This window comes from Glycine max, chromosome 9 (assembly GCF_000004515.6).
Source record: "Glycine max cultivar Williams 82 chromosome 9, Glycine_max_v4.0, whole genome shotgun sequence".
NCBI classification, from domain to species: domain Eukaryota; kingdom Viridiplantae; phylum Streptophyta; class Magnoliopsida; order Fabales; family Fabaceae; genus Glycine; species Glycine max.
This window is the reverse complement of record NC_038245.2, coordinates 20525379-20544652: the sequence shown is the minus strand read 5'-3', so window position 1 is coordinate 20544652 and position 19274 is coordinate 20525379. Positions and strand designations below refer to the sequence as shown.

General features: G+C 33.1%; 1 pseudogene; it reads right to left on the bottom strand.

Moving 5' to 3' along the window:
- LOC100781462 (beta-amyrin synthase-like) overlaps positions 1–10884 on the bottom strand; it is a 43384-nt pseudogene extending 32500 nt beyond the window's left edge.
- Between the last annotated feature and the right edge of the window lie 8390 nt (positions 10885–19274).

The window sequence follows — 19274 nt, the reverse complement described above, 5'->3', positions numbered from 1 at the left end:
CCACAAATGCATATGTAATAAATCCAACAAGCTATGCTCGAAGTGCACCAATCCAGATATGAAAAACGTGAAACCAAAACCACCAAGAACATAAACTTCCTTAGTACTCTAACTTAAGTAAACCCTTTTGGCATATTTAACGATGACATTGTTAGGGCAACTCAACAAGTCGATAATCACATTTTAAAAGTCTTACTTAAGTAAACCCTTAATACTATAACACATTTATATTACCAAACAAGAACTCAAAAACTTTGACATCCTTACCTTCACACTAGCAAGGTGGCGACGCCACTCCAAAGGGCACGACTTTGGCTACGTGGCGGTGGTGGGAACAATAGCTAGGGTTCCTTTTGCGGAGGTCAGGGAAACGCAATGTGAGGGTGGGCACGACGGAGTCGTCGGTGGGATGAGTTCAGGCAACAACGCGCTATAGGTTATTGCAATAGGTTTTTGGAGGACACGAGAGTGTTCAATAATCACGAAACAAGAGTATATAAAGTACAAAATTAAAGACGGTGTATGCGTAACACCGTCTTTGTATCTGACTATTTCTACGACAGTGTCTATAAACGCACCGTCTTAGATAAGTTCCACCAAAGGTACAAAGGCAGGGTTAAAATGAAACATTGTCGTATACAAAATGCACCGTATATAAAACTTATATATTTACGTAAATGCCACCGTGTGCACTACTACGTCAGATTATATAAGACCGACGTAGAATGTGCGTCGTAAAATAGGATATTTTTAGTAGTGGCGTTATGACCCTCTATATGTAGTCCCCAGCCTCCATCTTCATTCTTCAAATGAAAGTATTGGTTAGCATAAATTGTTTACTGTTGAAAAAATTTCAAATTTTGTAGTGAAGCATAATGACAAGAAAGTTAAGTATAATGATCCAATAGTTTTGTCAAATGAAAAATAAATGGTAAAAATTAACATTATATAATTTTTCCTTCATCATCGCAATCATTTTGATATCACATTTTGAAATTTAATGTATATACCTGATGACAATATATATGTAATGAAGAATCTCTCTGCAATAATGCTCTTCTGACAATATAGAATCAAGATACCCCTCTAATGTACAAACAAATGACCTGCAAGTTTTAAGCAAGTAGAAAAATAATGTTAAATGGTATTTCGACACTACATAAATTTTGTAAAGTACAATTATAAATCACACACATATAGAGAGTACATTAAATGAGAATACTATTTATTGTAAAAAGTGACAACTATAAATATAGACCATTAGGTTTTATTTGGATGCTATTAAAAGAATACACATGACTTCTTAAAGAGATAATGTGACCACAAACTAACTTATACTTATTATTTGGATATATTACTAATTTGATCTGTTTATTTATTTTATTCAATTTGGTTATTTGTTTAGTAAAAGTTTAATTTAGTTTCTTATTTTTTAAATGATTCAATGCATCGGCTCAAAGCTAAATAGGTCACATTGAAGCACTTTCGAAAAATAAGGGATTAAATTTGAATATTTATTAAAACAAAAATAAATTGAATAAAATAAATAAAAAGATCAAAATAATAATTTAGCGTTCTTATTTCTCACAATAAAGAAAAAAAGTTTTCAGAGAGAGAGATTAGTTCAACTGATGAATTTATTAGAGATGGCAATATATTATTGGAGATCTTACTTTCATGATTATTTAAGAAATTAAGTATTTTTGGTAATATAATATTGACAAAATGATTTTTTTCACTTAATTAACAGTATTTAGTATTTTTTTAATTCCACAAACAATCAATTAAATTATGGTCTAATATTATTCGATAAGATGAATGGAATTAAGTTTAATGATTGTAGCTATATTATTATTTTGTTCGTTCTAACAATTTTAATATTGATTTAATTCCCCATCATAAATAATATGTAGACCTGATCATCCAAAAAATTGACAGTGAATTTGAAAATCAAAATTAATTTAATCCATCAATCTACGAAACTATTGATAGTTTAATTCCTGTACTATAGAGGTAAAAAGAAAATTTACTCATTCAAAATTATGGTTTTTTAAAGTTATTTTTAGTGACCGAAAGATTTAATTAATAATAATATTTAAAAAATACTTATATTTTTAGAAAACCAAATATAAATTTTACTCTTAATTGAAATCCTACACAATATTATGTGGTTGTAAAAGAAGTTTTGTTTGTACTGTCCAATTTTTTATTTTCATCACAAAATTTGTAGAAAGACAGTTTTACCCATATGCCATACTCCAAACAAGCAAGAATGATTGCTAATTAAAGGTAGAATTAGAATTGTATGTTTCGTTATGCATCTTTAACTCCTTAATTATCTCCTATATATATTGTACGTTAATTAGCTAAGTAGCCAAGTGAGAGTATTCAATCCAATTGGAATTATATTTCCTTTTTTAATTTTCATCTATTGGATTTATAAACAACACATCAATTACGTACCTATAAGTGACTTTAATTTAGCATGAAAAAATAAATTTTGAGGAAGTTTTATCCTTTTAAATGACTGTAACTAATTCGTCTAGCTTAAAACCCGTCAAAACATGATGCGTGAAGCAGTTCCAAATCAACATAGTTATTGAGCAATTCTTAGAGCATCTTACATGACTTATTTAACTTTAAGCATAATTGTTTAACCTTTTTTTTATTGGAGTAAATGACATGATATTGTTTAATAAACTTATATCATAAATAAAATATTTTTAAATATTGTAAGACGAGTAAAATTAAATTAATCATTCACTCTAACAACATTAGCATTGAAGTGAATTTCATGTAGAGTGTTTAAATCTATATAAAATTATAAGGTCCTAAAAAATTATTATAAACAATTCACCTAAACAATTATCTATTATAGATTTTCTTAATTGAACTACTTTTTTTAAAATACATTAATTTTATGATTCTTTTTTTTTTCACATATCTATGATTCTATTTTTATTTAATAACGATTTGAAATACAAAGTTACTACAAAAATGTATCTAATATATTTTGAATAGGTTGAACTTACCAATGGATGAGTAAAAAAGAGGGGACCTGCAATTTGAGCAGGCCAATGACCATCACTAGTCTGTAGTGCTGATAAATAATAGGCAGCCCTCTTCAATGTGATAGTATTTTTCTTCACATGTAATTTTTTCATCATCTTGTATCTTCACACTAGTTATTATTTGTTTGAAATTATTTTGTTTTAGAATCTGTAGAAATTGGGAAACAAAAATGGCAAAAGAAAAGAGTTATACTTTTTTAAAGGTAAAGAAGGAGTTATACTTAACATTTATAAATTAAGAGAACAAAAACATGTAACAATACTAATTAATTTTTCTCAGGAATCCAAAAACAAAGAGGCATGGACAAGGATATCTCCAACGGTATAACAACTAAAGTCTAAGTTTTAGGTCCATCAAAAAAAATATTATTATTAATTTTTATAAAGTAAAAAAATCACATAGAAAAGGTCCAATATAATTTAAAAAAATTTCTTAAAAATTATTTTACGTCTGACACTTATGGTTGAATCATCCACTGAGCTATATATACAATACTATCCCCCTTCCTCCGCATACATGTATATATACTTAAACTTTTTATAATTAGCATTATAACCCTAAACAAAAAATAGCATTATAATTCCCACAAATATAAGGATAAATATTTTTTATATTAAATTATTTAATTGTGTAAATTATAATCATTTTATTATATTTTTTAATGAATCAATTATTTTATTTTATAATGTTTTAATATAAAATATTTTTATAATATATTTAATTATTATTATTCAACCTTTTTTCAGCCGAAAAAAATTGTATAATATATTTAATTATTAATCTATCAAATTTTCAAGAATAATATGTTTACAATTAAAGTCAAATTTTTATGGACTGTACTGTTAATAATTCTTTTTCTCTGAAATGTCAATGTATTAGAAATCATGTTAAGGTGCTTATTATAAAAGAAATCATGTTAAACATGACTTTTAACTTTTAAGGTAATTAATATTAAAATCACACTAGAAATAAATTTTAAGGTAATACAGTAAAATTTTTTTTAAGGTAATTAATAAAAAAATAATAAACTTTTTTGTACTGAGAAAAAATTTTATTATACATAATATTTTATGATTAAATGATAATATATATTTTTTATATTTTCAATATATTCAAATTAAATTATTATAATTAATCATCATATGAACTTTATAAAAAAAAATTATCATATATAGTTCATCAATTTTATCAAGAAATTTTTATTCTCACTCGTATACAAATTAACATTTGAAAGAATCTTTTATGTTGAAAAAAATATTTTATTAAACATAATAAATTTTATGCATTTTCTTAAAAATGTTAAAACATATGTTTTGAACACTCATTAAATATATGGAAGAAAACTTGTGTTTGATTTATGCAGAATACATCCTTAAGGAAAAGCGTGAAATGTAAATGTGACTAAGTTTTAGACTAAAAATTAGTCTCACAATTAATCTAAACAACTGAAGTTTGTAGAAATACATTAGAATCTCATTGATGAGCAAAAAGTTCCAATTATAATAGTTAATAAAATGTATGTTTTGCTAAGTGCCACTTGAATGATTAACAAATTAAAATTCAAGGAATGATTAAAAATATTTAATAGAATATATTGTATTTTTTAATTAATTAGTATCATAATAACAGTACTTATTTTTTGAAAATTAGGGGTATGTTTGACTTTGCAGTGGAACTTAATTGGAATTTTTTAAGCTTGGACATGCTTATAGAAAATATAAATTAAATAGAATACAATCAACAAATAAAATCTCTTTCTCGATCATGTGAAATTTGAAACATCTCCGATTTAGGACCTTAAAAATAATAAAAATACATTTTTTATGGAATAATGCTATAATTAACGGTTAAAGGATAATCCTAGTCACTATAAATAATATATTAAATTATAATTTTGATTTCCTTATAATTTTAAATTCGCAATTTTGGTTTTCATATTTTTAAATCAAGATATCTAATCTTTCTATTTTTCAGACAAAGTAATTTTGATCTTTCCGTCATTTGACCTTCCAAAGTCAAGTCAAATGTTGACTTTGATCTGACATATTAATGATCACATAAAACTTATATTGACAGTTGACATGAAGTTTATGTGAAAAAAGATTAAATGAAGTAAAAAAAAATATCTTAATAGAAATTAAACTTATGATCATTTATTCATAAATAAGATAATAAACCACTAACATACTTGTTTTGTTTAGTTAACTATGTTAACATTATTTTCTAGGTGTCAATAGTCGAGAGTTATTATTTTTTTCTTCAAATTATCAAAATTTATAATTAAGAACATTTAATATATAAATATATTTAATTTTATTTTATATGTTTTTATTTTGAATAGTTTACATATTTTTATTTTACCAATTTATAATTAAATTTCATAAATTAATATGTAAATTATTTACATAATATTTTAATTGATTTTAATATACATATTATTTTCACTCTAATTATTTTCATAAAATTAAAAATATTTATATATTAAATATTTTTTAATTTATAAATTTTGATAATTTGAAAAAAAAATTAATAATTTTTTACTGATGATACATAGAAAATAATGTTAATATAGTTAATTAAACAAAGCAAGTGTCTTAGTGATTTATTGTTTTGTCTATTAATAAAGGATTATGAGTTCAATTCTTATTAAGACACTTCTTGTTTTTTCACTTCATTTAATTTTTTCCATATAAATGTCATGTCAACAGCCTATATAAGTTCTACGTCAGCATCAATGTACCACATCCAAGTCAATGTTTGACTTTGGATGGTCAACTAACAGTCAATCGATGAAAGGACTAAAATTGCTTATTTTTTAAAATATGAGGACTAAATGTCATGATTTAAAAATAGGGGGACTAAAATTATGGATTTGAAATTATAAGAAGACCAAAATTATAATTTAGCCTAAATAATAGTCAATTTATATTAGGAATTGATGAAAATAGGATAACATGACCTAGATGGGGAGCCAAGGCCCCAGGTGGGTTAAGGCCTACTAAGCCACACACACACCACAATGTTAATAGAAAAGAGAAGGGTGAGTTAGAGAGAAAAGGACAAAATAAAGAAAGGAAATTAGAGAGAATGAGAAGAAGGAAAAAGAGTTAAAGGAGAGAAATGGAGCAAAGATCAGAGACCTAGTGCCTAGAGCTCAAATTCGAGACTTTGAGTGTGAGTGCTTTTCCTCCAGCCTTCTTTGTTCCCCTTATTTGAATCTTCGATCAACGCCCTGTTCTTTTCTTCTTTTTGAGCCCTAAGTTAGGGATTTAATGTTTAGGACAAGATTTGAGCCTGCTTGAGAGGTATTTATGCATGTTTGAGAGTTAGGTTTTGGTGTAGATGTGTTATAAGTTTGATCTTACTTGTATGGAAGAGGTTGGAAGGTCATGGAGAGAAAAATCGTGAACGCTCATGATTATAAGAGTTGCAATCTCGCTTAAATGAAGACCTTTTCCCACTTAATCAATAGTTGTTCGAGGGAGGTTTTGTTCACCATAGCTTAAGCAAGAATCACCCATGCCTTAAGCGAGGAATTTCACTTAAGCGAGGTTAGAGTCTCACTTAAGTGAGAGTGGCACTAGGGAGCAATAAGAGAGTTTAGCTTAAGCGAGGGTCATTCATAGCTTAAGCAAGGAATATTGCTTAAGTGAGGAAAGAGTCTCGGTTAAGTGAGAGTGTGTCGAGATCTGAGGGATTTTTAGCTTAAGCGATAAGTATTTCTAGCTTAAGTGAGAATCCCCTCTAGCTTAAGCAAGAAAATCTCTAGAGAGCATCTTTGGGACCCTTTCTAAAGGGACTTTTGGAGAGTATAAGGGCTATAAATATTTAGTTTCTTTCTATGCTTCTACCCTTGTATTTCTATGATTGCTTGATACTATGTGGTGTTATTTGTTGATGATAATGGTAGCCTTAATTGTTGTTGCACTCATGTCATTGTCACATATGCTTAGGTTTAATTGTATGTAATGATAAATCCTTTTTAATAAAAGACATATAAAACACCTAATACTATACCTGTGCCTATTAGTAAAAAGGTGGGGAGTTTCCCCTAAGTTTCAATAGAGGTTTTTAAGTGAAGGTTATAGTTTCAAGAAAGTTTTTTTTATATTTTTTTTATATAAAGGTATCCCCTTAGTGACATAGGGTGGAACCTTCCCCGATACTAGTCATGTTCGAGAGTCAGACGCTCGACATACAATGATGTGCAAAAGGGCTAAAGAACCCTTAGGTCACTAAGGAGTGATGATGAGTTTTCAAAAAGTTTAAGGAAATGATTATTTTATGAAAATGTTTTTATAAAAGAGTTTCAAAGAGAAAGTTAATTATGACTCCAAGAAATATGAGAAGTTATGCAACTCTAGAGGAGTTGTAAGAGTTAAGGCTAAATGACCCCTTAGAGTGAGTGAATGGATCATCATCAGCCCAGACACCTTTAGGGGAAAAACAACCTTCTTCACAAGGAAGAAAGGGTTCTTCATAGGGAAGGACAAACTTATTCTTTGTTATATAAATAATGATTTTAAAGGAACATCCTTCAATAATGGAAGGTAGATCAACCACTTTTGACTAGTGGTAGTAAGAGGTCATAGTGAGAGGAACCTCTCCTGACTAAAGCTCAACCAACAAAAATGACAGGAGGCTGGATTGTAAGTTAAATAGAAAGATGACACAGACCATACAGTTGTAGAAACCAGCTAGGAATTGTTATGTGTGATGTATATGTGTTTCACGTGTTGGTGTGTGATAGGTGTCATGTGCCTAGTTGCTAGGTGAGCAACGTGAAGTAGACCTATACAAGAAGGGGTGAGTATGTGTGTATGATGGGAGCTACCCCTAGGGTTATGCAATAGGACGTACCTCACATAGAGGCTTTGTAGGCCCTAGGTTAGCTAAAAGGAAAGATAAAGGTTAAACATTTTCTTATCTAACTAGTGTGAAAGGAAAGCGGGACCTTAGTGAGAGATTAAGGAGCAATAATGATTTCTAGGTGCCTTAATGCACTAGTGACCTTAGATTTGGCATATAAGGACAAATCTAAGTGTCCAAGGAAAGGTTAAGGTATGATCTTAGTATGTAGAAATGATGTGATGGGATAACAGTTGTGAATAAGAGTACCAAGAAAAGAAAAGAGAAGTCATGAGAGTTAGGATAAGAATCCCTAAAATGGAGAGTTGACATAAAGTCTTTAGAGCACTCATTTAGACATTATGTCTCATCCTTTTTAAATTCGTATTTTTATAGGCTAAACAAATGGACATCTTCATGGAAGAAGCTTGGAGCATGAAGTTGCTTGCTTGGAGGAAAATTAGTATAGTTTTGTGTCTCCCAATGCTTGACATTTTGTTTTATGTTTTATGTACCTTGGTGATACTTTTGTAAGACATCTAAGTATCAAAAGCTTTGTATACGTTTTATTTATGTTATGCATCTCAAAGGTTTATTTTCTGCATTGTTAGTTCTAATATTCTTATATTCTAAGTTTTAAAAATTTAGTAATGTAAGAAGACAAAATGTAATATCTCCTAGAGTGTTACAAAAACACTTTCATTTTTTATCGGTATTTTTAGTTTTCTTTTCTCTATCTTTAATTTCAGTTTCTTTTAAAAATAATTTTATATTATAATATAAATGGTTTGTTATACATTTAAAATATAATTTTAGTATTTAAAGCTATTTATTTGTTATGAATTTTAATTATAACTTATATATCTTTTATATATATATATATATATATATATATATATATATATATATAGTATATTATGTTAGACAAATGATCTCAGTTATCTTAAGAAGGGGGTTGAATTAAGATACAAAGACTATTTCCCAATTAAAATTTCGCTCTCTCTTTTTAGATTAACAATGCACCCTTAACATGAATTACTCAAAAGACAATTCAGAATAAACTTCTTTAAAGCAAAAGATAAATGACAATAAATAAAAGAAGTTTAAGGGAAGAGAGAAATGCAAACTGATTTATACTGGTTCGGCCACTTCCCGTGTCTACGTCCAGTCCTCAAGCAACTCACTTGAGATTTTTCACTCTCTTTGTAAAACTCCTTTTACAAAGTCTGAACCACACAGGGACAACCCTTCCCTTGTGTTCAGGAATCCTTTACAACAAGAGACCCTCGGTCTCTTAATCCCTTTTCAGAAGTAAGAAGAAAAGAAGAAGAAATCTCTCTTGAAAGAGATAGATTGTACAATGAAGATCAATCAAAACTCCTTATTGAATATGCAAGTGTTTGACCAGAAATCCTTTTTGAGAGAATGAGACATTTCAGTTCAGAAAAACTCTCTTAATCTTTTGAGAGGATAAAACTTTTTGAACAATTAAAACTCTCTATCAATTCATGTTTCTAAGTCACATATAAATAGACTTTTGATGGCCATTCGTAAAACATTTGAATAGATGTGACTCTTGGAAGTTATTTTCTGAAAATCTCCTCTGGTAATCGATTACAAGATTTGTGTAATCGATTACAGGCTTTAAAATTTGAATTAAAATGTTTATTAATTGCTGGTAATCGATTACCAATATTGTGTAATCGATTACACAGTGTAAAATTTGAATTCAAATTTCTAATAGCTGTTATAAACCATTTTGGCCATTGGTAATTGATTACATCCTGTGGTAATCGATTACCAGAGAGTAAATCTCTTGAAAAAGACTTTTTAACTTAAATTTCTTGGCCAAAACTTTTGTTATTTCAATTAGGAATTCCTTTCCTAAAATACTAGAGATCTTCTTGATGTTGTATCTTGTATTCTTGAATCATTGTCTTGAATTAAACTTGAGAAGCGCATTTTCATCAAATCATCACGATCATCATCAAAACATCAAAGACAAAGGCTTTGCTTCTACATATCATAATTAAATTTTGCAATAACTAAATATTTTAAATATATAAATTATATTTTAGATTTATTATAAATAATTTATATTTGGATATAATGTTATTTTTAACTATTGATAATTTCTTCTAAAAAATAATGAAAATAAATTTAAAAATAAAGATAGAATGATAGGTTATTAAAATGGATAAGAGGTTAAGAAAAATAACTAGAAACCTTCTTGGAAGAAAAATGCGAAGAATAAAACTCTCGTTAAATATAAATCTAAAACAATGGCTTATAATTGTGTTCAACAAAAGGAACCGCAAAATAGTTGGTAGTTGAAAGTTGAAAAATTAGCATATTAAATTATAAGAATTTAATAAAATTAGATGTTAAAGTAGTTGAAAAGTGTAAAATGATAAAAAATAATAAAATCATAATTTATTTGAAAAAAATAATAAAATCATAATTTATTTAAAAAAAATAATAAAGAAAATGAATAAATATATTAGAATAAAAGTGATTTTTTTTTAAAAAAAAAACTAGAAGTTAAAAGCTTATAATTTGAAGCAATTAAAAGTTAGCGTTTTAAAAAAAAAAACTATTTTAAGTAATATTTCAAAAAATATTATTTACTAAAAAAATTATTTAATAAATAATTAAACAATTTTTTTAATTAGTAAAAAAAATTAATTAACATGTCTGATCGAATAACCAAGAAGATGGACTAATAAATAGCTTATAGCTTCATGTAGAATCATCTTTGGATACCTGAAATTGCCAAAGTCGATCACCACTAGTTTTAATTTTGAATCGATTTCTAAAGAAATCTTCACGTGCTGCTTCAACTTGGGCTCGTTCCTCATGTGTTACTGTCTTAGTATCAAATTCCCATACTTGTCTTCCCAAGAAATTGTTTGTGCCGAATATGTGTGCATCTTTCCCTCCATCTGCTATCTTTATCCTCCACATTTTGTTTCTATATGGATGCACAATCTGAAAACCCTTCTTTAGTTTAGTAAGTTAAGTACGTTTCAATTAATAAATTTTGTCTTTAACCTTCAAATTTTAATTTATAGTCCAATGTTAGCACTGTACACGAGCCCGACACTGCTAGCACCATTCACGAACCTAAGAGTCCCAGACCCAGGAGAGAAACTAGCAAGCCCCACTACTTACGTGATTACGTAACCACGTAAAGAAGCTTCTCGAACAAACACTAATTGTAAATACCGTTAAGCTTTACTGTTATGATGGTTAAGCGGTTATAACCGTTGACAAGCTTGTAACTAACACGTGTATAAAAGTCTACTCAAAGGAAATAAAGTCAGGCAGAAAGTTAACCCTAGTTCTTAAGGAGGAAGCCTTGTCCTCGAAATTAAGGCCCATACTCTCTTTTCTCTCTCCCTCCCTCACTCGTCTTCTTCTCTATCTCCTTCCCCACCACCAGCGTCTCTAACATTGGTCCGACCTGCCGCCGCCATTGCCATGGCTGACCACACCACCAGTAAAACCACCACTGATAGATTAGAAGATGCAGTTACTCGCCTCACCCACAACCAAGCTTCTCTTAATGAGAAATACACAAAGCTATCAGGTAAGGTCGACTCCATTCTTGACCACTTGCGTCTCCACGAGGCAACCCCGAGCCATTCCAGTCCTCGAGTCTCCTTCTCACAGCGAAACAATGTCAAGCTAGATATCCCGAGGTTCGACGGCCGCGACCCGATGGGGTGGATCTTCAAAATCACCCAGCTGTTTGACTATCAGAACACGTCGGAGGAAGAACGAATTACGGTGGCCTCATTTTATCTTGATGGCACAGCTCTAAGCTGGTATCAATGGATGTTCCGCAATGGATTCATCACATCGTGGCCAGGATTCTTGCAGGCCCTCGAATCAAGATTCGCACCAACCTTTTATGAAGACCCAAAAGGAGCTCTCTTCAAGCTATCCCAACGAGGTACGGTCAACGACTATCTCACTGAATTTGAAAGACTAGCTAATCGTGTAATTGGGCTACCCCCACCGTTCATGTTAAGCTGTTTCATCTCTGGGTTATCACCTGAGATACGTAGAGAAGTCCTGGCTCTCCAGCCAATCTCTCTTCCTCAAGCAACTGCATTGGCCAAGTTACAAGAAGACAAGCTAAGGGATAGACGCCGTTTCTCTCCTCGACCTGGCGACCTTCCTTCATCGTCAACTAACAACCCCAACCCCAAACAGAAGTCACAATTTGTTCAAAGAACCCTAGAAGAAATAGCCTTTCGAAGAGAAAAGGGGTTATGTTATAACTGCGATGAAAAATGGAGTTCGAATCATCGTTGCAAGAGCAGGATCCTCATGCTCATCGCAGATAACCCCACGCCGGAAACGGACGAGCCCAACCACGAAAACTCCACTTCTCCGGTGGCCAACGTCAACAAAGCACCAGACTCACTCTCGGAGGATCCATACCCTCATATAAGCCTACATGCTCTGTCAGGTTTGCCGTCATCAGACACCTTTCAACTCTACGGCGAGCTTAACCACGCACGAATCACCGTCCTCATCGATAGTGGAAGCACACACAATTTTCTTCAGCCATGAATAGCCCAATTCCTCCACATTCCGGTAAAGCCCACCCAACCACTACGGGTTCTTGTCGGAAACGGTTCCATTCTCGACTGTGACTAGTTATGTCCAGACACAAACTTGTCACTCCAAGGCCACCAATTCAGCGTTTCGTTCCACATACTTCCGATCAGTGGGGCTGACGCCGTTTTGGGCATCGAATGGCTTAAACAGCTTGGGTCGGTAGTCACTGACTACACCTCCCTTATTATGAAGTTCCATCATTTGGGCCAGGCAATCGAACTTCAGGCAGATGTTACTAATGGGCCAGAACCCGTTTCCGCAACCCAGGTAAAACGTTTTATACGAATCGGGTCAACATCCGCCCTGTTTCACTTAAGTATCTTACCCACGACCCAACCCGGCCCAACTCCACATCATCTTTCTCAGAATCATCTTCCTCACCCCGTTTCCGCCATTGAAGCCTTACTGCACCAATACGAACACCTATTTCAAACACCAACCACCCTTCCTCCCCCACGATCAGTCACCCATCACATAAACCTCCTTCCATCATCTTCCCCAATCAATGTACGACCATATCGCTATCCACATTTTCAGAAAACAGAAATTGAAAAGCAAATTTCCGACCTCTTATCAGCGGGTTTGATACGTCCCAGCACTAGTCTTTACTCATCCCCAGTTCTCTTGGTTAAAAAGAAAGACGGTACCTGGCACATGTGTGTGGACTATCGGGCTCTTAACGCAGTAACCATACGGGACCGATTTCCGATACCCACCATTGATGAAATGTTAGATGAACTGGGTCAAGCAGCATGGTTCTCTAAGCTCGATCTCCGGCAAGGGTTTCATCAAATACTCATGCATGAGCCTGACATTGAGAAAACAACATTTAGAACACATCATGGGCACTACGAATACCGTGTCATGCCTTTCGGGTTGAGTAATGCCCCTTCCACTTTCCAGGCCGCCATGAACACCCTACTAGCACCGTTCTTACGCCGATTTGCCACAGTATTCTTTGACGATATTCTTGTTTATAGCAAGACTTTGTCCTCTCATATTCACCATCTCGAAGCAATCTTCAAAGCACTATTGCAGGGCCAATTCTACCTTAAACGTGCTAAGTGTGTCTTCACACAAGATCAAGTAGAGTATCTAGGGCACGTCGTGTCTGGACGAGGAGTCGAACCAGACCCAACCAAAATTCAAGCTATGACCCAATGTCCAACTCCGTCATCCGCTAAAGAACTCAGAGGATTCTTAGGCCTCACGGGTTTCTACCGCAAGTTCATAAGAAACTATGCTTCCCTAGCCAAACCTCTTACGACACTCCTATGCAAATATGCTTTCGAATGGAAGGAAGACTCACAAGCCTCCTTCGATAAACTTAAAACAACCATGACTCAAGCACCAGTTCTCGCGCTCCCTGACTTCTCCGAGCCATTTGTCGTTGAAACAGATGCATCCCAAACAGCCATGGGAGCAGTGTTGATATAGAAGGGTCACCCAGTAGCTATTTTTAGTAAGAATTTCGGACCTCGAATGACCCACTCCTCTGCATACATTAGAGAGCTTCATACCATCGTAACCGCAATTCGAAAATGGCGGCAATATCTTCTAAGAAGTTCATTCACCATCCTAACGGATCATAAAAGCATTCAGGAGCTCATGACACAGGTAATCCAAACTCCCGAATAACATTACTATCTTTCAAAACTATTGGGGTTCGACTATACGATTCACTACAAGGCAGGCGCATCCAATATAGTTGCAGATGCACTATCACGAGCTCCTTCCTCTCCAGGCCAACTGCTGTTACTTTCAGTACCTCACCTGGAATTCATTGAAGATCTCCGACGCACGTTACATGATGACCCTCAGTTCCAAGCACTATTATCCAAGGTGCAGGAGGACCCTTCAGCACACATGGACTGTCGTGTCCACAACGAACTCATCTTCTTCCAAGGACGTATCTGGTTACCTCGCTCGAATCCTTACATTCCCACCATCCTGCTTGAGTACCATGCAACGCCGTTAAGGGGCCACGTGGGTGTTGCAAAAACCTCACATCGCCTTGCATCCAGTTTCTTCTGGGCCGGACTCAAAGAAGATGTCAAGCACTTTATATGGGAATGTACAGTTTGTCAACAAACCAAGGCGAGCACTCGCCGGCTGTCTGGATTACTGCAACCTCTCCCAGCCCTAACGGGAATTTGGGAGGATATTTCAATGGACTTCATCACACACTTACCAGCATCTTAAGGCTTCACAGTTATTCTCGTCATCATGGATCGCTACTCCAAGGGAGTTCACTTGGGAGCACTGCCAACTCAGTTCTCGGCCTTCAAGGTCGCGACTCTCTTCTTAGACCTCGTCTGCAAGCATCACGACTTTCCCCGGAGCATCGTGTCCGACAGAGACCCTATGTTTCTCAGCTCCTTCTGGCGCGAGCTCTTTCGCTTGCATGGAACCCTCCTCCGCATGAGTACGGCCTACCACCCCCAGACCGACGGCCAAACGGAGGTCATGAATAGAATCCTCGAACAATATCTGCCTTCTTTCGTCCATGGTCAACCTGCAACATGGTTCAAATACCTCGCCCTCACAGAGTGGTCATACAACACGTCCATTCATACAAGCTCAGGTTTCACTCCTTTCGAAGTCATCTACGGCAAGGCTCCACCGGCGCTACCACATTACATTCCAGGACTCACCAACAACGAAGCTGTTGACGATTTGGTTCACACTCGCCAAGAAATCCACAAGAAACTGCAACAACGGCTACTTAAGGCACAAGCTGCCATGAAGCACCACGCAGACGCCAAGCGCGAGGACATTTCCTTCACTGTGGGTCAGTGGGTTTACGTTAAACTCCGCCCATACCGCCAACGTTCAGTCACCGGAGCCCCCCATTCCAAGCTTTCGAAGAGATACTTCGGGCCTTTTCAAATCACAACACTTATCGGTCAAGTTGCATATCGTCTCCAACTTCCCGAAATAGCTCGAATCCACCCCGTCTTCCACTCATCGCTTCTCCGTGCCCACCATGGACCACCTCCATTAACGCCGGACACTTGGTCCTTAGAAGTCCTCGACCACAAGCCTGTTCCGCGACCCTTATGTTTCCTGGACTCCAAGCTAGATGACTCTACCTCCCCACCAACACGCATGGTCCTTGTTCAATGGGACGGACAACCTCCCAAGGACACCACCTGGGAGTCATGGCCCGAGCTGCGCACGACCTACCACCTTGAGGACAAGGTGGTATTCGGCGAAGGGAGTATTGTTAGCACCGTACACGAGCCCGACACTGCTAGCACCATTCACGAACTTAAGAGTCCCAGACCCAGGAGAGAAACTAGCAAGCCCCACTACTTACGTGATTACGTAACCACGTAAAGAAGCTTCTCGAACAAACACTAACTGTAAATACCGTTAAGCTTTTCTGTTATGATGGTTAAGCGGTTATAACCGTTGACAAGCTTGTAACTAACACGTGTATAAAAGTCTACTCAAAGGAAATAAAGTCAGGCAGAAAGTTAACCCTAGTTCTTAAGGAGGAAGCCTTGCCCTCGAAATTAAGGCCCATACTCTCTTTTCTCTCTCCCTCCCTCACTCGTCTTCTTCTCTCTCTCCTTCCCCACCATCAGCGTCTGTCTCTAACATCCAATGTAAATTGCTAGCTAATTGCTCTTGCATAATAAATACATATAATCAATCCAAGGGTTCATTCATTTTAAAATTGAGTAAAATTAATTTAATTAATCATTAAATGTAGTTTGAAACCAATAAATGCATATATTTTTAGGAGAATTATAAAATTTCTTACAGCAAATTTTATAATATTTTCTTGTTGCAGTACATTATTCATGTTATTTTAAAATTAACAAACCAACATTATCGTTAAAAAAAAAACTCCAGATTGATCTCATTTTCTCATAATAATGCCTCCTGCTTTATATAATCTTATTATTCCAATTAAACCAATCATTCAATTAAGATAAATCATTCAATTAAGATATCTTAATTGAATGATTGGTTTAACTGAAATGGATTAAGTATGGTTTTGTCTAGAATATATGCTGATCCTACTGTCAAACAATTATATCTATAAATTCCTTCGTATAAGTAAAATTTGCTATAGATTAAAAATAAATAATTAAATAAATACTCATTTATTAACGGGACAAAAATAGATAATAAAGTTTCCATACATGTGAGTCATTTTAGAATTCTTTAATTATATATAAAATAAATATTTTAATTTATACTATTTATAAATATATTTTAATTTTTTTATTTTATTTTAAAATTTTATATTTAAGAAATATCTAAAAAATAACTTATATATACTTTGTAGATATATAAAAAAATGATAGATACTTTATTAACATTTTTGTTTTATCCGTAGTAATTAATTTATTAACATATAAGTATGTACATAAGAACGGATGAACATGATAAGATTGATTATTACCCATATTACTACAAAAAGATGATTCTATATTAGTTCTAAGACACTTTTAAAGATGGTTTTGAGTCATCTTTGTAGTCAACGTCGTAGAAAAGTTAAAACTTTCTACGATGATTCTTGAAAAAACATCTAAGAAAAGTTGAACATTCTAAGACGATTATTTTCTTGAGAACTGTCTTAAAATATGCAGCTTTTCTAAGACGATTTTCAATAACCATTTTAGAATATAATTTTTTTTTAAAAAAATTAAGATTCTAAGACATTTCTATAAGAAAACCCTCTTAAAATGTAAACGATTTCCTTATAGAACCGTCTTAGAATGTATTTTTTTTAAAAAAATATTAAAAAGATTGAACTTCCTCCATTGGCCACACACAAGCACATCAACCCCACTCTTACTATATACCCTTGAAATTTCAAAAGATATTTTTTATATAAATACCATTCAATAGAATCATTGTGCGAAAATAAAGTTGGTACATAAACTTGGGTCAAGATGTTGACTACAAGAAACCATACTAAAATCTAGTGTTGCTGTCTCACACTCAACAGTATATGAAGAAAATCTAGTCATGATTCATAGTCATGCAAAGCTACAGTAAATACATACTTACAATAGTTCTACTATAACTCATTTAATATAGTTTACTTGAGAAAATGTCTTTCCACTAACCTAATCAAATTGCTAGAGCATTTCAGAAGTTAAAGCAAATTTACTTTCACAAGTGTTTCATTAATAGAGATATGCAGAGGGATTGGACAGTTTTGCTCCATTCATCTTTTCACATTTCCTTTTGTTGCTTTATTTTCCTCTTTTACCTCACAAAAGATCCCATGTCCTCCAATGTTCTTGTAATATTATTCTCTTTCTCAATGAATATATTATTGTAGCAAAAAGCAAAAGCAAAAACAAAAACAAAAACAAAAACAAAACTATGGCATAGAAATGAACCTGGAAGGAAGCAATACGAAGAACTTTATCAAGTAAAAACTGAAAAACATTATTTGAGAAAATGGCTTCCAAGCATTAACTAAGATAACCCAGTTCATTTGATGAACCACTTGAAATAGTCTCTCTAGCTGGAACACCATCTTGTATTAACATACCACCCAAGCAAGCCTTATGCCACCAATAAATCCCTCAACATTTGGATCATTCCCGGTAGTCATTACCTTCAGCATGAAAGAACATCAACATCATCCCAAATTGATACTAAATATTTATAAACAATAGTACAAAAAAAGCAATTATCTTTCATCTTACAAGTTCACGAAATTCGAGTCTGAAGGAAGTATTAGAAGAAAGGACAGATGCTTTATCAGGCATTGTACTCAAACCATCAGAAACAAATGCAATCACAAGAGCAAAGAGAAGACAAAAGGTAATCTGCAATAACATGGTGAAAATTATAAGCAAACACCACATTTTAAGAGCATAGACACCGAAGTAAAAAAAAAAGCAAGTGCAGCTTTCAAGTTTAACTTCTTCAGATATTAAACTTATCATTCTCATAAAAAATAAAAATAAAATCAACCGAAAAATAGAATACAAAGAATTATTCACTTTTCACCACGCCAATCTAACTGTTAATTTTGAACAAAATATAAAATATTTGAATGATGAATTAGACAGGTAGTCAAGGGTATATTGTTGGTTTGCTCTTTTCTTTTTGCAAATATATATATATATATATATATATATATTATATGCCCTGCTAAGGAATCTGCTTTGCTCAGATTAATATACTTTCCTGTTTCCCTGATCAATGTTGTCAAGTCAAGATTTTAAACGGGATTGGAAAGGGGATGAAAGATCGCAAATCAAACAATCATAACACGGATTATAAGATCCCACTAAAAGATGCAAAATTAAATATAAAGATATACATGAGATAAAAAAAATGACATAGACAAGGAAAATATTTTGTGAATGATAGCACTGAACTAAACTTAAACTAAAAATTAATATCATAGATTTAGATGGGCAACTTTCCTTATACTCATGTTAACCTATATAATGTATATGTTACTTACACAGGATAATTTGACAAATACGGATTTTGTTAAGGGTGATCTATAGATACCTTGTTATTATGTGTTAAAATACTGGACAGGATATACGATAACTAAATTTTTAGGGATCGCTGATAACTATATATTAATTGCATAAACATGAATATATGATATTAAAATACATAGTCCAAGTATTTTAATATACAAGTCAAATTAGTGTGTAAGTAACATAGTCTCTAGGAAAGTTAACTTATATTCTATAAATGAGGCTTGTATTTGATAACTAGCCCATATATAA